This window comes from Tachypleus tridentatus, chromosome 13 (assembly GCF_004210375.1).
Source record: "Tachypleus tridentatus isolate NWPU-2018 chromosome 13, ASM421037v1, whole genome shotgun sequence".
Classification (NCBI taxonomy): domain Eukaryota; kingdom Metazoa; phylum Arthropoda; class Merostomata; order Xiphosura; family Limulidae; genus Tachypleus; species Tachypleus tridentatus.
This window is the reverse complement of record NC_134837.1, coordinates 323345-344717: the sequence shown is the minus strand read 5'-3', so window position 1 is coordinate 344717 and position 21373 is coordinate 323345.

Genomic DNA, 21373 nt, shown 5'->3' with positions numbered 1-21373 from the left:
TAAACGGTTGTTTCTTGCATACGAGGTCTGTTCAAAAAATACGCGGACTGTTTGAATTGCGCGGCTCCAGTTGGTTCCAGGGGAATCCGCTTGGTGTCGCTAGGTTCGCATAGATCAGCTGATTACGACGTCATTTCCCGATTGCAGATATCTTCATTTGTGTATTAGCTACGCGGTTTTAAGTGAAGTGTGATTTTTTCGTTTGGCGGATTTCAGAATGAATGACCTGAAGGAGCAACGACTTGCTGTGAAATTTTCTGTTAAACTTGGAAAATCTGCGACTGAAACTTTTGCTATGCTTAACACGGCTTACGGTGATGTTGCTATGAAGCGTACGGCATGTTTCAAGTGGCATGAACGTTTTAAGGATGGTCGACAGTCCATTGAAGATGATGAGCATCCTGGACGTCCTTCCACGTCAACTGACGACCCACACGTCGACAAAATCAACACTCTGGTGCGGGCAAATCGACGTCTGACTGTCAGGGAGCTTGCTGAAGAGTGTGGGATATCAGTTGGATCTTGTTACGAGATTCTGACCGAAAAATTGAAGATGCACCGCGTTGCTGCGAAATTTGTGCCACGCCTGATGACGGACGAACAAAAAGCCCATCACGTCCAGGTTTGTCAGAAACTGCTTGATCGTTCAGAAGAAGATGAAAACTTCTTGTCAAGGATCATAACAGGTGATGAATCATGAGTTTATGGTTATGATATTGAAACGAAGGTCCAATCGTCCCAGTGGATGGGTGAAACATCCCCCAGACCCAAAAAAGCTCGCCAAGTTCGATCCAAGGTCAAGGTGATGCTGACAGTTTTCTTCGATGCTAAGGGTGTTGTTCACCACGAGTATCTCCCCGAAGGCTCCACAGTGAACCAGACTTACTACATTGAAGTTCTGAAACGTCTGAGGGACGCCATCCGTCGCAAAAGGCCAGAAATGTGGAAGAGTGGCGACTGGTTTTTCCATCACGACAACGCTCCAGCCCATTCAGCCCTCAGAACTCGTGAGTTTTTGGCCAAACACTCGATCACTGTTCTTCCCCACCCCCCCTACTCACCTGACCTTGCTCCTTGCGATTTTTTCTTGTTCCCCAAACTCAAAAGACCCTTGAAAGGAAGAAGATTTGAGACGATTCCCGAGATTAAGGCAAATGCGACGAAGGAGCTGGAGGACATTACAAAAGAAGCGAACAAGGACTGTTTCAACAAGTGGAAACACCGTTGGGATAAGTGTGTGCGTTGGGGAGGAGAGTACTTTGAAGGGGTCCCAGACTTGTAACTTCTAAATAAAGTACATTTTGTTTCACGACGTCAGTCCGGGTATTTTTTGAACAGACCTCGTATTCATTTAAAGATATTGAACTAGTGTTAACAATCAGTTCCTTAAATATCTCAAACTTTAACATTGTGCCAGCGTTCTTATATGCTACAAAATAATCGACTGACGTTTAAATAATATTTGTTCTTTTTTCCGAGACCTCTGGTGTTCTTTTTTTCACCTCGGGTTTTTGTCCAATGTAAAGAACTGTGTCGCAGTCCTAAAAATTTGGATCAAAAAACAACTTTTAGCATTCTTTGGTTTCACTATAGAAATTTACTTGAAAATCTGTATTGACGTATAGAAATACGTTCACAACAATAGTCAAAACTCACATATTAAACATTTTCAAACTGTAACCTAAATATGAAGAAAAGAAGGCACTCTGGATCTACCAATTTACCAACTCTCATGAGTATATAATAAATACTTTCAAAATAACCATCTAATCTCCATACAGATGTTTCCCAGGAAAGACCAAAGAGAAATAGAATAGAAAACACTGTGAATTTGTTTCACAGTTTTATATTTTGTCCTCATATAATAATGAAGGGGATCTTGTAGTTATCTGCTTGGTATGATAAATCCACTGGGTATAACCTGTTTCCTTCTAGTTCACTTTGATAGTTACTAATGCTTGTGTACTACCCTATGCAAGTTTTCATCGAACATTTTGAACATCCACATTGAAATAATCTAATGTCGTCGTGAAATTCTAAATTTACTTATGCAAAACTTCTTTATACATTTATATAACTCGCTACTGATCTTCTGTGGATAACCGGCGCGGTAAACAAACTTCATATAGTTTATTACATGTAAATGATAATAAAACTATGATTTCGGTCTAAATCTGTTCAACAAATTCACAAGGTAACAACACTAAGGATATTTCAAGTTTAATAATCCATTCTGAAGATCGTCACAGTTATAATAAAAAATACTAAATATTTTCAAAAGGTGTATCAAATACCTTCGAAATGTTAAATGAAATATTTAGAAAATTAAAGTGTTTAGTTAGAAATAAGGAGGCAAGAACAGTAGAACACAGCACATTAAAGAACATATTTGAATCACTTGGTAACAGAATAAAAATACCATACACTGAAGTCCCAAAAATTATCTGAAAATTTGAATAGTAAGAGAAATTGTATAAATTGTTCAGCCAGTGTAATAAATAATCCCTTCTTTATTTTCCATTGTTGAATGTTAGGAATTCCAAAAGAAACTAAATGGTATCAGTAACATCAGTGAAAACAAAGTTTTGAAAAGACACTTCCTTAAACTTCCTTTGGAAATACTTGTAAGCTCCTTATTAAGGGTGCTCTTTAGAAGAAAAAATGTACCATTTAATAAGCTTTAATTGTACCCTTACATACGTATATCATACGTCAGATTAGTTAACCCTTACTGCAGGGTACTCTGAATTGAAGTTTCACTAGTAGATTGGATTTAAAAAATTAAAAAGTTATTTCGTGGTAATTAGTAATTAATCTCTAGGAATTAATAGTTCGGAAGAAGTAGTTACATAAATTGTTGTTGACATGAAATGTAGCTTCTTAAAGTAAAATAAAAAATATATACATCAACCAGATAAAGTGAGACGAAATTGTAAACGGTGAGATTTATGACACTTCCGTTTGTAATGGCCTAAAGTAAGAGCTCATGAACATTAGTAAGTAGAATAAGCGATTTAAATAAATATGTAATAAATGACTTTAATAACTAACTTAGTAAAGCGTTAAAGCAGTTTCAATAAATATCAATTAATTATATTAAAAAGAACAAACCTATCTACATGTGATCATTTCAAGAAATTACTGAACACCTAACTGTCATGCACACGAACTTCTTTATACGTATAATCACTGCAACTGGAGGTGACACCTAGATTGTCTGAAGATAAACAGACTTTAGTAAAAAAAAAAAAGAAAGAATTTGTTCCTTGCTATTATTATTTGCTTAGAAAAAATTCTTTTGACAGATATCTCGATTTTCATTGTTGATTTATTACATACAAAACATTATCACGATAAAAGAGTTTAAAATTACAACGAACAATGATATTTAATATAAGAAAGGCAGCCATTAGAACTAACATTAATATTATGAAATATCGTTATTAAACTCTCACTGTCGTCAGCAAGCAATAAGTTCTCATTTTTTTGTAAAAACTAACACTATTAATACTTCTTTCTTGTTGTTTTTTATTTTTAATGAAAATGTGAAATAACTTTAAAATCCAGAAATTTCTTCTTAGTTATTCAAATAAAGTTGACAATAAAAAAGTCGTTGAGGACAATCAAATTGCCAGCTTTTAAAGTTAACTTTAATCTTGAAAGTTGTGAGTTGGATTTTGGTTGATCTTCAAGAGCGTGTAGCGAGTCACTCACTAGTAACTAATTGAAGTTCGTATTTTTTGTGTGTGTTTTACTGTAACGGTGTAATGGCATTTTTAATGAAAAATAATAGCAATCTTCGATGGCTCTGAAAGTTCAATAACGTTTTAGTAGCGGACAAGCAACTAGATTATGTAAAGCTGGCTAAGTAATCGCTTCGGATGTTTTTGGGCAGTTGTAGCTAAGAAAGGAATTTCTCCTGGTAATAGATAAATTAAAAATAAGTTAGTCATTACTGGCTCTATTTCAATGAACGGAAGTACTATTAGTGAAAAGCAGACGACAATACAAAAAACAACACACCAAAAAAACAGGAATATCCTGAGAATCATTATACTTTCAGTCACGGCTAGAGTTCCAACTGCATAAATGATGAACGTATGTTACGTAAAAATAGGAACTCTCATTTATACGTAAATTTAGTTACTTCTTTTGCCTCTTACTAATTACAGTATTTTCCGGTGTATAAGACACACTTTTTCTTCAAAAAAAGGGAGTCTTAAAACCCCCCTGCGTACTATACACCAAAGGTAAAAAATGTTATGCCTTTACAAGTTTTGAAGTATTCTAAAGAATAATAAAAGATTATAGCGATGTTGAACAAATAAATAAATGGTAACTGTGATTTTCTTTCCCTCAAGATAACCTTGAAAATAGGTTTGCGTCTTATACACCAAAAAAATACGTAGTTACACAGGATATTTACAGAAGTTTCCTCCTTCCTCTGATAATAATAATCTGCTTCTTCTGATAAGATTAGTATTCAACAATAACTTTGTATAGAACAAAATGAGAGAACAATTAAAAACATCTAATATTTATGACAGAGTGAATTAATAGGAGGCTATCTCTAATTCTCGAAACGAACTTTTAAGTGCATGATTTGTTAACAAGATGACGAAGCTGATAATTATAACAATGGGGACAGCATCCCGCTTTCTGCCTCTCAATGTGATTGCTGTTCTCGGTGAACTGAAATCCTGTCAGAAGAAACACGTTATTATTTTCAGAGGAAGGAGGAAACCTCTGTAAATATCCTATCTGACAGCTGTCTGGACAGTTACATAACCCTGTGTAAATATCCTACCTGACAGCTGTCTGGACAGTTACATAACCCTGTGTAAATATCCTATCTGACAGCTGTCTGGACAGTTACATAACCCTGTGTAAATATCCTACCAAACAGCTGTCTGAACAGTTACATAACCCTGTGTGAATATCCTATCTGACAGCTGTCTGGCCAGTTACATAACCCTGTGTAAATATCCTATCTAACAGCTGTCTGGCCAGTTACATAACCCTGTGAAAATATCCTGTCTGACAGCTGTCTGGACAGTTACATAACCCTGTGTAAATATCCTGTCTGACAGCTGTCTGGACAATTACATAACCCTCTTTAAATATCGTATCTGACAGCTGTCTGGACAGTTACATAACCCTGTGTAAATATCCTGTCTGACAGCTGTCTGGACAGTTACATAACCCTCTTTAAATATCGTATCTGACAGCTGTCTGGACAGTTACATAACCCTGTGTGAATATTTTATCTGACAGCTGTCTGGACAGTTACATAACCCTGTGTAAATATCCTGTCTGACAGCTGTCTGGAGAGTTACATAACCATCTTTAAATATCCTGTCTGACAGCTGTCTGGAGAGTTACATAACCATCTTTAAATATCCTATCTGACAGCTGTCTGGACAGTTACATAACCCTGTGTAAATATCCTATCTGACAGCTCTCTGGACAGTTACATAACCCTGTGTAAATATCCTGTCTGACAGCTGTCTGGACAGTTACATAACCCTGTGTAAATATCCTATCTGACAGCTCTCTGGACAGTTACATAACCCTGTGTAAATATCCTGTCTGACAGCTGTCTGGACAGTTACATAACCCTGTGTAAATATCCTGTCTGACAGCTGTCTGGACAGTTACATAACCCTGTGTAAATATCCTATCTGACAGCTGTCTGGACAGTTACATAACCCTGTGTGAATATCCTATCTGACAGCTGTTTGGACGGTTACATAACTCTGTGTAACTATCCTGTCTGACAGCTGTTTGGACAGTTACATAACCCTGTGTAAATATCCTACCTAACAGCTGTCTGGACAGTTACATAACCCTGTGTAAATATCCTGTCTGACAGCTGTCTGGACAGTTACATAACCCTGTGTAAATATCCTATCTGACAGCTGTCTGGACAGTTACATAACCCTGTGTAAATATCCTGTCTGAAAGCTGTCTGGAGAGTTACATAACCATCTTTAAATATCCTATCTGACAGCTGTCTGGACAGTTACATAACCCTGTGTAAGTATCCTATCAGACAGCTCTCTGGACAGTTACATAACCTTGTGTAAATATCCTGTCTGACAGCTGTCTGGACAGTTACATAACCCTGTGTAAATATCCTATCTGACAGCTGTTTGGACAGTTACATAACCCTGTGTAAATATCCTATCTGACAGCTGTCTGGACAGTTACATAACCCTGTGTAAATATCCTATCTGACAGCTGTCTGGACAGTTACATAACCCTGTGTGAATATCCTATCTGACAGCTGTTTGGACGGTTACATAACTCTGTGTAACTATCCTGTCTGACAGCTGTCTGGACAGTTACATAACCTTGTGTAAATATCCTGTCTGACAGCTGTCTGGACAGTTACATAACCCTGTGTGAATATCCTATCTGACAGCTGTCTGGCCAGTTACATAACCCTGTGTAAATATCCTACCTAACAGCTGTCTGGACAGTTACATAACCCTGTGTAAATATCCTGTCTGACAGCTGTCTGGCCAGTTACATAACCCTCTTTAAATATCGTATCTGACAGCTGTCTGGACAGTTACATAACCCTGTGTAAATATCCTATGTGACAATTGTTAGAAAAATTACATAACCCTGTATAAATATTCTGTGTAACAGCCGTCAGGACAATTATACGAATCCGGAAATACATTAAATTTTAAAGTTTAAAACATAATACTCTAGATAATGGTACCTCCACGTCCCTCATACCAGAAGTGATGAGTTCCCCTAACTTTATTTATTAACCTTTAGAAGGGTATTATTAAGACAATTAGGGCTAATGTGTTAATGTTTCCTTTAAAAGATAAGACAAATCAAAGGATAACGGACCATTTAAATATGAAACTCTAATAGAAATATAATTGGTACTGCGTTGTCCATGTTAACCTTCGACTATTGTTCCTAACATTAACTCTTAAGTTTGAACGTATTTATTCAGAAAAATTGTTAAGTTTCAATATGTTTATATGGCAAGATTGTCGAGTTTTAGTATCTTTGTACAGCAAAAATATTACGTTTTAACATGTTTATACACCAACATTATTAAGTTTGGTTTGACAATAACGAGACTTGAGTAAAGGGTAAGTTTCAATGAAAGGTAAGTACAGTGATATGACTTTGAGGCATTATTTTTCTAAAACTGTGGTAAAAATAAGACCATCTTTACCAAAATGAGAATTATTTGTTTTCTGTTTCTTTCTTATGAGTTAGGCAATTAAATAATAATTATACCCCAATTTAACATAAGTATATCACAATGTAAGTTTCCTCTGTCTTCTATGTTTCATAACTTTCTCTATATATTTTTAACATAACCTTGACATTTTAAAATCCACTTAATTGTCTTATTGATCGAATTGTTTGGACGCTTGACCAACAATCAGCATTTTACAAAATGGAAACCCGTACCGTACGTGCTCACCCTTTCAACTGTTGGATCATCATAACGCAATGGTCAAACCCACAACTGGTTAGTAAAAGAGGGTAACCCGCGAGTTGGCGGAGGGTGTTACCTTCCTTCCGTATTAAACTGCTCCAGAAATTGTTAATAGGAAAGGCAGTTACCGGATATGATGAGTAAAACTGATCTACGTTGTTAACAAGGTAACAAGTAGCCCAGTACAACAGTGGTTCAGATGTCATTACTGTTTCTGTTTGATTGCACTGCACAACAAAGTTTTTGTTTCTTGAACACTGTTGGGTGTTCCTTATAGATTTTTGGCTGCTGATCACGAAAATCACATCCAAATGTGCCCATCAAGTACCATTTCATCGAAATATTCAGTTTCACCAGGACATTGTTACAATGGAAAAACAATATCAGGGCAACTGGAATCCGTCAATGCTTGCTGACTACTGTTAGACACTGCAACGTGATGCACCGGACATTAAATACAAACGAAGATCAGGAGCAAAACAGTTTTAATTATGTTGAACTTAATAGCGTATTAGAAACATAAACGCAATTAAATACGTTATTGCCAGTAAACAGTTAACTGTCTATTTCTCAGAGTTCCTACGTGATGAAGCAAAACCAAAACTATATTTGTGCATACCCACCAGGTACCTGTCACAATCAACATAAACTTTTCAGGAAGCAAAACGTTTCAAAAAATTGTTGTGCAGTGTTTGTTTGTTTTGAATTTCGCGCAAAGCTACTCGAGGGCTATCTGCGCTAGCCATCCCCAATTTAGCAGTGTAAGACTAAAGGAAGTCAGCTAGTCATCATCACCCACCGCCAACTCTTGGGCTACTCTTTTACCAAAGAACAGTGGGATTGACCTTCACATTATAACGCCCTCACGGCTGAAAAGGTGAGCATGTTTAGTGCGACAGGGATTCGAACCCGCAACCTTCAGATTACGAGTCGAGCGCCTTAACTCACCGGGCCATGCTGGACCCTGTTTCTGTTGGATGTTCCACTTTCTTACAGCCACGTTTCTGTATCAATCAGAAGTAGGATCAGCGAAGTCACGTTTCGGTATCAATCAGAAGTAGGATAAGTGACGTCAACTGTGGATAAATAAAAAAATCGTGTCCACTGTATGAGGAATAACGTTTATAACAGTGAAAGCTGTTTTGTCGAGATGTGGTAACCCTCCCTGTTTGAGACTTAGTGAACAACATTTTGATAAAGCCAGGGTAAGATTATTATTGATTAGTATTACCAATGGCTTCAACCTTATCAACAAATCACATGAATCTCAACCGGATTAAAGTTTATTGCGTAAAACAGTTCAGTGATGACGAGAAAACCCACTTGAAGATAAAAATATACATGTAAAAACGGCTGGTTTGGGTTGAAAAAATTTGTATGTAGAGGAGCAAACAACGTTTCGATCTTATTCGGTCATCGTCAGGTTCACAAAAGAAAGAAAGCACTCTCGAGTAATTCAGTAATAAATATTTGAAGCGTTAAGTGGTTGCAAGCTTATTTCATGGAAGTCATGCCATCTAGTGAGTAACTACATAATCATCTCAGTTATTTATTACCATGAAATACATATAAAAGTTTTTGTTTGACAAAGATTTAAAATATCAGATTCCTTGTTCTAATTGTCATACGTCAGTAGTACAGCAGGTCTAAGGTATCATAGTTTCTAAAAGATAATAAATTATAATAAGTTTCTGTTCCGCTTCACTTTTTTTTTCGGTTCGAAACTCACACCAATTTTAACAAATTTTATTTATCTCTAAAGTTATGGTCCTTGTAACATTAATTAAAAAACAAAAAAAAAGATGTAATTACTTCTTGCAAGAATATCCTGCCTGAACTGAAAACGCAGCTTATCAATATATTAAGCTAAGTATAGGTCTTTAGTAATAAGGCCTGGTGTGTCCTTTTCATTAGCGTCCCTGGACTGTGAATCCAAAGGTTCGTGATCCGCATTATCATAGATTTGATGTTTTAATGTAAAAACACACATCAAATAATTCATCCTTCTCCATGTTAAATTCGAATGTAGCTTTAGAACAAAAGTAACAGAGACATATTGTAATAGACAGTTTTCATCAAAGTTTTAATCACTCAAGTATCGGGTTTAATGTAACAAATTGTAACCGTCCCTATAATAAAACTATTACCCGCTTCTACAACAAATCAAATATTATTTGATACTGCTCATCAGTGGCACAACGGTGTTTCTGTAGACCCACATGCTAGAAACTATGTTTCGATACCCGTGGTGGGGCATAGCACATATAGCCTGTTGTGTAGCTTTGTGTTTAAGTACAAACAAACGGGCAGTTACTTTGTTTCAGCTTCTAACAAATTACATTTGCTTGTATAATATACACCTATATATCTACACACGCAAATAATATTTATATTATATAAATTTGTTCAGTGAACATTGCGTACAGTTCCCCGAGGGTTATATGCAAGGTTTGGTTTTGTTTTTAGTTCCAAGTTCGCTTACAATCGATGGAGCACGTTAGATCCTGATGAATCGTCGGTGATTCTTATCGGTTAGGCTTACCTGGTGTCGCCTGTCTTCTCTCCAGACTAGAGGAAAGGCAGCTAGCCAACAGCACTCACCGCCGACTCTTGGGCTACTCCATACCAATGAATAATGCGATTTACGATAACATGACAACACCGTCTCTCCTGAAAGGACTAGCATGTTTGAGGACGTAATGTAAGCCCGTTACCATCACGTTGCGAGTCGAGTGCCCTAACCTCTAGACTATGCCAGGTATCATCTTTATCTTTGAGATGTACTTACATTTCCTGAACTTAGCTCTAAGTTTCTCTGGGTTTACTCAGCTGTGCATGCACCATTTAGCTCTAAATTACTCTGGGTTAACTTAGTTGCGAACCATTTAACTCTAAGTTTCTCTGAGTTTACTTGACTGTGCACCATTTAACTCTAAGTTTCTCTGAGTTTACTTGGCTGTGCACCATTTAGCTTCAAATTTTCCAGTAGAAGGGTTAGTTTGACTTGTTTTATATAATTAAACACCAATTTTTAGTTTTGATCTAATTTCATGTTCAGTTTAAGTTCGTTGAATTTCACTTAAAAGTTTATTTGTGTAGAGAGTTCGGATCCATTCCCAGGGCATGCTTACCCTTTCAGTCATTAAAAGGTGAAAATCAATTCCACTTTTCATTGGTAAAGCGTAGCTTAAGAGTAGGTAAAAAGTGGTGTTGAATAGCTGCATATCGCTTAATAGTTTATCACTTCAAAATTAGGAACTACAAGTATCCCTCGAATAACTTTACGTCTAATTCAATAACAAACACATCTATTTTATACGATGTTTTATTACTTCTTTAGCTTTCTACACCATTATTTTATTCTATTTATTAGTTACATTTGGTTTTACTCCATCACGTTTTATTTAACCATTTTTTGGTTAGTGTTTTTTTTTTTCAATTTACGTTTTGTTTGACTGAATTTAATCAGTTTATATTTGGTTCAATTTCACATTATGTTTCAATTTAAAATATTCAGTTTACTGGCTGCTTAAGATTAATTGATTAGTAAAAATTTATTTCGTTTGTCCTTCAGTAAATGTCATCGTATCTCGGGTGTCAGAACAAATTATGGCTATAATTTGTTACAAAGTTTTGATCATTTAAATATAATGTTTGAGATTTGGGGTCTTGGAAGCCTACGAAATAAATAAGTGAAAAGTGTAGTTGTTGAAAAAATTTTAAGATTTACACTTTAATAGCTAGAAAATAATTAATTTTTATCATCGTTTAATATTTTACTTCCATGCAGAAGCGAAGTATGGAGATTTGTACCAATTAGTATCAGCTGGAGGTTAATCTCCTTTTTGAATGTAAAAATGGAAATGATCACTGACGTAGGTAATTTAGAATTGTGGGATAGCGCAAAAGGATTTTAATGTGATTTAGTGATGTGAGAGATGCAACACTCAGTCTCTTATCTGACAAATATGTGTTTTATCTTTTTGCCACAGTAATCAATTCGTCCTTAATATTACAGAAGATGACCATTACTACATCAAACCATAACACGTGTCAAGTGTGAATAAAATTTGTGATGCTTTTTACTTTTGGTTGGTTCTAGTTTCACCTGTGAATACCACACAGTAAATGGTTCTAGTTCTACCTGTGAATACCATACAGTAAATGGTTCCAATCCTACCTTGAAAACAGTTACAGAAAATGGTTCCAGTTCTACCTTGAAAACAGTTACAGAATATGGGTCCACTTCTATTTGTGAATACCATATCGTTAATTAAAAAGTACTTCTTCAATATACTCTTACATCAGCTATGTCGTTAATTTAGTTAAAAATAAGTTTACTCTGTAACTTATAGAATATTTTATTTTCTCCAGGATCAATATTTAACTGTATAATCAGATACAATTCACAGATGTAAGTACAAACTTCATAAAATGTAACTTGTTATTTTAAGTCTGTGAGCATATTTGTAATAATGTCTGCCTATCGTTTTATGTACCTTGTACCTATCTTATCTCTAAAATAGTTAAAGTTTCTAGTTTACAAGTTACTGTATATATTTAAATTTATGTTGGATTTTTTAAATCTGTCTCTTTAGATGGATGGAACGTCTGGTTCTTCCAGATTTGACCCATCTACAAAACTAGCAACTAAGTTGATGTCACTAAATTTTGTTCAGAACATATACGGTTATAGAACAAACTAAAACACTTTTTGTTGTAATAGATTATAAAAACAACTGTTTTCTTACACGAACTGAAAATATTATACGTGATCACGTGTTACTGTTAGAGACGACACTAGTAATGTTGTACGTGATCACGTGTTACTGTTAGAGACGACACTAGTAATGTTGTACGTAATCACGTGTAACTGTTAGAGACGACACTAGTAATGTTGTACGTAATCACGTGTTACTGTTAGAGACGACACTAGTAATGTTGTACGTAATCACGTGTTACTGTTAGAGACAATACTAGTAATGTTGTACGTGATCGCGTGCTACTGTTAGAGACGACACTAGTAATGTTGTACGTGATCACGTGTAACTGTTAGAGACGACACTAGTAATGTTGTACGTAATCACGTGTTACTGTTAGAGACGACACTAGTAATGTTGTACGTGATCACGTGTTACTGTTAGATAGTAATGCTCAAAAATCTACAACGTTCCTTGTCAAATTCTGTAGTTTTCTAATTGATAGAAGTTAATCACAATTCCTAGGCTTATAGTGTACTAACTGTAGCTGACCAATGATAACATTCTTGTCTTCTGTCTCTCGCTAGTTGCTTTTATACGAATCACACGGGATCCTAGAACAAACTCCAAACAACAGTATCACTGCTATACATACACACCTAGTGCATTTAATTTTTAAATCTTCTACAAATGTGGAAAAAAGGCGGGACTTGCACAGTACACAGTCAAAAATATGTCACATTCAAAAACGAAAACTATACAGAAACAATCGTAAGCACTAATGTAAATCTGTTACAATGATCTCTGATCTTAATAGTAAATCCTGTAGTGTGTTTTATATATATATAATAATCCTTTAACGTTTCTAGAAAATGGTAAGCAAGTTTTACTAGCAGCCGAAGAAAATTGATAAATATAAATTTTATAACTAGTAAATATCTATTTTATCAACGGTATACTGAGAAGGAAAATTATTAAATTGTAAAATTATGAGTAGCTTAAAAATAGAGTAAGTGATAACTGAAAGCCATAGCCTTAACTAACGGTATGTACGTCACTTTTCAACATAACCGGAAACTTTTATTACTTCATAGTGATCAGTATGTCTGTGATGAAATTTGATTCCCTTAGGACAGGCCCGGCATGGCCTAGCGCGTAAGGCGTGCGACTAGTAATCCGAGGGTCGCGGGTTCGCGCCCGCGTCGCGCTAAAACATGCTCGCTCTCCCAGCCGTGGGGGTGTATAATGTGACGGTCAATCCCACTATTCGTTGGTAAAAGAGTAGCCCAAGAGTTGGCGGTGGGTGGTGATGACTAGCTGCCTTCCCTCTAGTCTTACACTGCTAAATTAGGGACAGATAGCCCTCGAGTAGCTTTGTGCGAAATTCCAAAACAAACAAACAAACAAACCCTTAGGACAAGTAATTTTTACTGCACAACTACATTAAAGATGGAGTTTCTTTATGATTCCGTTCACTTTATTAACTTTTATCTTCTCTGAAAGCTTCAGCTTGCAACAAACAACCCTAACCACACCACAACGTTCCGTTGAAAAATTGACTTCAGATTGTTTACTATTTGAAACACTGGCTTTACTGTGATATCAAAGTACAGAATCTTTATCATGTCGGGTTTCCCTCGGGAATTCTCTTTCATGACCCAACCAAAGAGAAGATGTCACTGTGTAAAGTTTCCACTCCATAACCCAACTGTATTTACATTATTTAATATCTTCTGGCTTATTTGTTTCACTAATTTTGATTTAGAAATTTGTTTCACTAATTTTGATTTAGTAATTTGTTTCACTAATTTTGATTAAGTAATTTGTTTCACTAATTTTGATTTAGTAATTTGTTATCTCTAATTTTGATTTAGTAATTTGTTATCACTAATTTTGATTTAGTAATTTGTTATCTCTAATTTTGATTTAGTAATTTGTTATCACTAATTTTGATTTAGTAATTTGTTATCACTAATTTTGATTTAGTAATTTGTTATTTCTAATTTTGATTTAGTAATTTGTTATCACTAATTTTGATTTAGTAATTTGTTATCTCTAATTTTGATTTAGTAATTTGTTATCTCTAATTTTGATTTAGTAATTTGTTATCTCTAATTTTCATTTAGTAATTTGTTATCTCTAATTTTGATTTAGTAATTTGTTTCACTAATTTTGATTTAGTAATTTGTTATCACTAATTTTGATTTAGTAATTTGTTATCACTAATTTTGATTTAGTAATTTGTTATCACTAAATTTGATTTAGTAATTTGTTATCACTAATTTTGATTTAGTAATTTGTTGTCACTAATTTTAATTTAGTAATTTGTTATCTCTAATTTTGATTTAGTAATTTATCTCTAATTTTGATTTAGTAATTTGTTATCTCTAATTTTGATTTAGTAATTTGTTATCTCTAATTTTGATTTAGTAATTTGTTATCACTAATTTTGACTTAGTAATTTGTTATCACTAATTTTGATTTAGTAATCTGTTATCACTAATTTTGATTTAGTGATTTGTTATCTCTAATTTTGATTTAGTAATTTGTTATCACTAAATTTGATTTAGTAATTTGTTATCACTAATTTTGATTTAGTAATTTGTTGTCACTAATTTTGGTTTAGTAATTTTTTATCTCTAATTTTGATTTAGTAATTTATCTGTAATTTTGATTTAGTAATTTGTTATCTCTAATTTTGATTTAATAATTTGTTATCACTAATTTTGATTTAGTAATTTGTTATCTCTAATTTTGATTTAGTAATTTGTTATCTCTAATTTTGATTTAGTAATTTTTATCTCTAATTTTGATTTAGTAATTTATCTCTAATTTTGATTTAGTAATTTGTTTCACTAATTTTGATTTAGTAATTTGTTATCACTAATTTTGATTTAGTAATTTGTTATCACTAATTTTGATTTAGTAATTTGTTATCACTAAATTTGATTTAGTAATTTGTTATCACTAATTTTGATTTAGTAATTTGTTATCACTAATTTTGACTTAGTAATTTGTTATCACTAATTTTGATTTAGTAATCTGTTATCACTAATTTTGATTTAGTAATTTGTTATCTCTAATTTTGATTTAGTAATTTGTTATCTCTAATTTTGATTTAGTAATTTGTTATCACTAATTTTGATTTAGTAATTTGTTATCACTAATTTTGATTTAGTAATTTGTTATCACTAATTTTGATTTAGTGATTTGTTATCTCTAATTTTGATTTAGTAATTTGTTATCTCTAATTTTGATTTAGTAATTTGTTATCTCTAATTTTGATTTAGTAATTTGTTATCACTAATTTTGATTTAGTAATTTGTTATCACTAATTTTGATTTAGTAATTTGTTATCACTAATTTTGATTTAGTAATTTGTTATCACTAATTTTGATTTAGTAATTTGTTATCACTAATTTTGATTTAGTAATTTGTTATCTCTAATTTTGATTTAGTAATTTGTTATCACTAATTTTGATTTAGTAATTTGTTATCTCTAATTTTCATTTAGTAATTTGTTATCACAAATTTGATTTAGTAATTTGTTATCTCTAATTTTGATTTAATAATTTGTTATCACTAATTTTGATTTAGCAATTTGTTATCTCTAATTTTGATTTAGTAATTTGTTATCTCGAATTTTGATTTAGTAATTTCTTATCTCTAATTTTGATTTACTAATTTATCTCTAATTTTGATTTAGTAATTTGTTTCACTAATTTTGATTTAGTAATTTGTTATCACTAATTTTGATTTAGTAATTTGTTATCACTAATTTTGATTTAGTAATTTGTTATCACTAAATTTGATTTAGTAATTTGTTATCACTAATTTTGATTTAGTAATTTGTTGTCACTAATTTTGGTTTAGTAATTTGTTGTCTCTAATTTTGATTTAGTAATTTATCTCTAATTTTGATTTAGTAATTTGTTATCTCTAATTTTGATTTAGTAATTTGTTATCTCTAATTTTGATTTAGTAATTTGTTATCACTAATTTTGATTTAGTAATTTATCTCTAATTTTGATTTAGTAATTTGTTATCACTAATTTTGATTTAGTAATTTCTTATCACTAATTTTGATTTAGTAATTTGTTATCACTAATTTTGATTTAGTAACTTGTTATCTCTAATTTTGATTTAGTAATTTGTTATCACTAATTTTGATTTAGTAATTTGTTATCACTAATTTTGGTTTAGTAATTTGTTATCTCTAATTTTGATTTAGTAATTTGTTATCACTAAAATTGATTTAGTAATTTGTTATCTCTAATTTTTATTTAGTAATTTGTTATCACTAATTTTGATTTAGTAATTTGTTATCTCTAATTTTGGTTTAATAATTTGTTATCTCTAATTTTGATTTAGTAATTTGTTATCACTAATTTTGATTTAGTAATTTGTTATCTCTAATTTTGATTTAGTAACTTGTTATCACTAATTTTGATTTAGTAATTTGTTATCACTAATTTTGATTTAGTAATTTGTTATCTCTAATTTTGATTTAGTAATTTGTTATCACTAATTTTAATTTAGTAATTTGTTATCACTAAATTTGATTTAGTAATTTGTTATCACTAATTTTGATTTAGTAATTTGTTGTCACTAATTTTGGTTTAGTAATTTGTTGTCTCTAATTTTGATTTAGTAATTTATCTCTAATTTTGATTTAGTAATTTGTTATCTCTAATTTTGATTTAGTAATTTGTTATCTCTAATTTTGATTTAGTAATTTGTTATCACTAATTTTGATTTAGAAATTTATCTCTAATTTTGATTTAGTAATTTGTTATCACTAATTTTGATTTAGTAATTTGTTATCACTAATTTTGATTGAGTAATTTGTTGTCACTAATTTTGATTTAGTAATTTGTTATCTCTAATTTTGATTTAGTAATTTGTTATCACTAATTTTGGTTTAGTAATTTGTTATCTCTAATTTTGATTTAGTAATTTGTTATCACTAATTTTGATTTAGTAATTTGTTATCTCTAATTTTATTTAGTAATTTGTTATCACTAATTTTGATTTAGTAATTTGTTATCTCTAATTTTGGTTTAATAATTTGTTATCTCTAATTTTGATTTAGTAATTTGTTATCACTAATTTTGATTTAGTAATTTGTTATCTCTAATTTTGATTTAGTAATTTGTTATCACTAATTTTGATTTAGTAATTTGTTATCACTAATTTTGATTTAGTAATTTGTTATCTCTAATTTTGATTTAGTAATTTGTTATCACTAATTTTGATTTAGTAATTTGTTATCACTAATTTTGATTTAGTAATTTGTTATCTCTAATTTTTATTTAGTAATTTGTTATCACTAATTTTGATTTAGTAATTTGTTATCTCTAATTTTGGTTTAATAATTTGTTATCTCTAATTTTGATTTAGTAATTTGTTATCACTAATTTTGATTTAGTAATTTGTTATCTCTAATTTTGATTTAGTAACTTGTTATCACTAATTTTGATTTAGTAATTTGTTATCACTAATTTTGATTTAGTAATTTGTTATCTCTAATTTTGATTTAGTAATTTGTTATCACTAATTTTGATTTAGTAATTTGTTATCTCTAATTTTGATTTAGTAATTTGTTATCACTAATTTTGATTTAGTAATTTGTTATCACTAATTTTGATTTAGTAATTTGTTATCACTAATTTTGATTTAGTAATTTGTTATCTCTAATTTTGATTTAGTAATTTGTTATCTCTAATTTTGATTAAGTAATTTGTTATCACTAATTTTGATTTAGTAATTTGTTATCACTAATTTTGGTTTAGTAATTTGTTATCTCTAATTTTGATTTAGTAATTTGTTATCACTAATTTTGATTTAGTAATTTGTTATCTCTAATTTTGATTTAGTAATTTGTTATCACTAATTTTGATTTAGTAATTTGTTATCACTAATTTTGATTTAGTAATTTGTTATCACTAATTTTGATTTAGTAATTTGTTATCTCTAATTTTGATTTAGTAATTTGTTATCACTAATTTTGATTTAGTAATTTGTTATCACTAATTTTGATTTAGTAATTTGTTATCTCTAATTTTGATTTAGTAATTTGTTATCACTAATTTTGATTTAGTAATTTGTTATCTCTAATTTTGATTTAGTAATTTGTTATCACTAATTTTGATTTAGTAATTTGTTATCACTAATTTTGATTTAGTAATTTGTTATCTCTAATTTTGATTTAGTAATTTGTTATCTCTAATTTTGATTTAGTAATTTGTTATCACTAATTTTGATTTAGTAATTTGTTATCACTAATTTTGGTTTAGTAATTTGTTATCACTAATTTTGATTTAGTAATTTGTTATCTCTAATTTTGATTTAGTAATTTGTTATCACTAATTTTGATTTAGTAATTTGTTATCACTAATTTTGATTTAGTAATTTGTTATCACTAATTTTGATTTAGTAATTTGTTATCTCTAATTTTGATTTAGTAATTTGTTATCTCTAATTTTGATTTAGTAATTTGTTATCACTAATTTTGATTTAGTAATTTGTTATCACTAATTTTGATTTAGTAATTTGTTATCTCTAATTTTGATTTAGTAATTTGTTATCACTAATTTTGATTTAGTAATTTGTTATCTCTAATTTTGATTTAGTAATTTGTTATCACTAATTTTGATTTAGTAATTTGTTATCACTAATTTTGATTTAGTAATTTGTTATCTCTAATTTTGATTTAGTAATTTGTTATCTCTAATTTTGATTTAGTAATTTGTTATCACTAATTTTGATTTAGTAATTTGTTATCACTAATTTTGGTTTAGTAATTTGTTATCACTAATTTTGATTTAGTAATTTGTTATCTCTAATTTTGATTTAGTAATTTGTTATCACTAATTTTGATTTAGTAATTTGTTATCACTAATTTTGGTTTAGTAATTTGTTATCACTAATTTTGATTTAGTAATTTGTTATCTCTAATTTTGATTTAGTAATTTGTTATCACTAATTTTGATTTAGTAATTTGTTATCTCTAATTTTGATTTAGTAATTTGTTATCTCTAATTTTGATTTAGTAATTTGTTATCACTAATTTTGATTTAGTAATTTGTTATCACTAATTTTGATTTAGTAATTTGTTATCTCTAATTTTGATTTAGTAATTTGTTATCACTAATTTTGATTTAGTAATTTGTTATCTCTAATTTTGATTTAGTAATTTTTATCACTAATTTTGATTTAGTAATTTGTTATCACTAATTTTGATTTAGTAATTTGTTATCTCTAATTTTGATTTAGTAATTTGTTATCACTAATTTTGATTTAGTAATTTGTTATCTCTAATTTTGATTTAGTAATTTGTTATCTCTAATTTTGATTTAGTAATTTGTTATCTCTAATTTTGATTTAGTAATTTGTTATCACTAATTTTGATTTAGTAATTTGTTATCACTAATTTTGGTTTAGTAATTTGTTATCTCTAATTTTGATTTAGTAATTTGTTATCACTAATTTTGATTTAGTAATTTGTTATCACTAATTTTGGTTTAGTAATTTGTTATCACTAATTTTGATTTAGTAATTTGTTATCTCTAATTTTGATTTAGTAATTTGTTAATACTAATTTTGATTTAGTAATTTGTTATCACTAATTTTGGTTTAGTAATTTGTTATCACTAATTTTGATTTAGTAATTTGTTATCTCTAATTTTGATTTAGTAATTTGTTATCACTAATTTTGATTTAGTAATTTGTTATCTCTAATTTTGATTTAGTAATTTGTTATCTCTAATTTTGATTTAGTAATTTGTTATCACTAATTTTGATTTAGTAATTTATCTCTAATTTTGATTTAGTAATTTGTTATCACTAATTTTGATTTAGTAATTTGTTATCTCTAATTTTGATTTAGTAATTTGTTATCACTAATTTTGATTTAGTAATTTGTTATCTCTAATTTTGATTTAGTAATTTTTTATCACTAATTTTGATTTAGTAATTTGTTATCACTAATTTTGATTTAGTAATTTGTTATCTCTAATTTTGATTTAGTAATTTCTTATCACTAATTTTGATTTAGTAATTTGTTATCTCTAATTTTGATTTAGTAATTTGTTATCTCTAATTTTGATTTAGTAATTTGTTATCTCTAATTTTGATTTAGTAATTTGTTATCACTAATTTTGATTTAGTAATTTGTTATCACTAATTTTGGTTTAGTAATTTGTTATCTCTAATTTTGATTTAGTAATTTGTTATCACTAAAATTGATTTAGTAATTTGTTATCTCTAATTTTTATTTAGTAATTTGTTATCACTAATTTTGATTTAGTAATTTGTTATCTCTAATTTTGGTTTAATAATTTGTTATCTCTAATTTTGATTTAGTAATTTGTTATCACTAATTTTGATTTAGTAATTTGTTATCTCTAATTTTGATTTAGTAACTTGTTATCACTAATTTTGATTTAGTAATTTGTTATCACTAATTTTGATTTAGTAATTTGTTATCTCTAATTTTGATTTAGTAATTTGTTATCACTAATTTTGATTTAGTAATTTGTTATCACTAATTTTGATTTAGTAATTTGTTATCTCTAATTTTGATTTAGTAATTTGTTATCTCTAATTTTGATTTAGTAATTTGTTATCACTAATTTTGATTTAGTAATTTGTTATCACTAATTTTGGTTTAGTAATTTGTTATCACTAATTTTGATTTAGTAATTTGTTATCTCTAATTTTGATTTAGTAATTTGTTATCACTAATTTTGATTTAGTAATTTGTTATCACTAATTTTGATTTAGTAATTTGTTATCTCTAATTTTGATTTAGTAATTTGTTATCACTAATTTTGATTTAGTAATTTGTTATCACTAATTTTGGTTTAGTAATTTGTTATCTCTAATTTTGATTTAGTAATTTGTTATCACTAATTTTGATTTAGTAATTTGTTATCTCTAATTTTGATTTAGTAATTTGTTATCACTAATTTTGATTTAGTAATTTGTTATCACTAATTTTGATTTAGTAATTTGTTATCTCTAATTTTGATTTAGTAATTTGTTATCTCTAATTTTGATTTAGTAATTTGTTATCACTAATTTTGATTTAGTAATTTGTTATCACTAATTTTGGTTTAGTAATTTGTTATCACTAATTTTGATTTAGTAATTTGTTATCTCTAATTTTGATTTAGTAATTTGTTATCACTAATTTTTA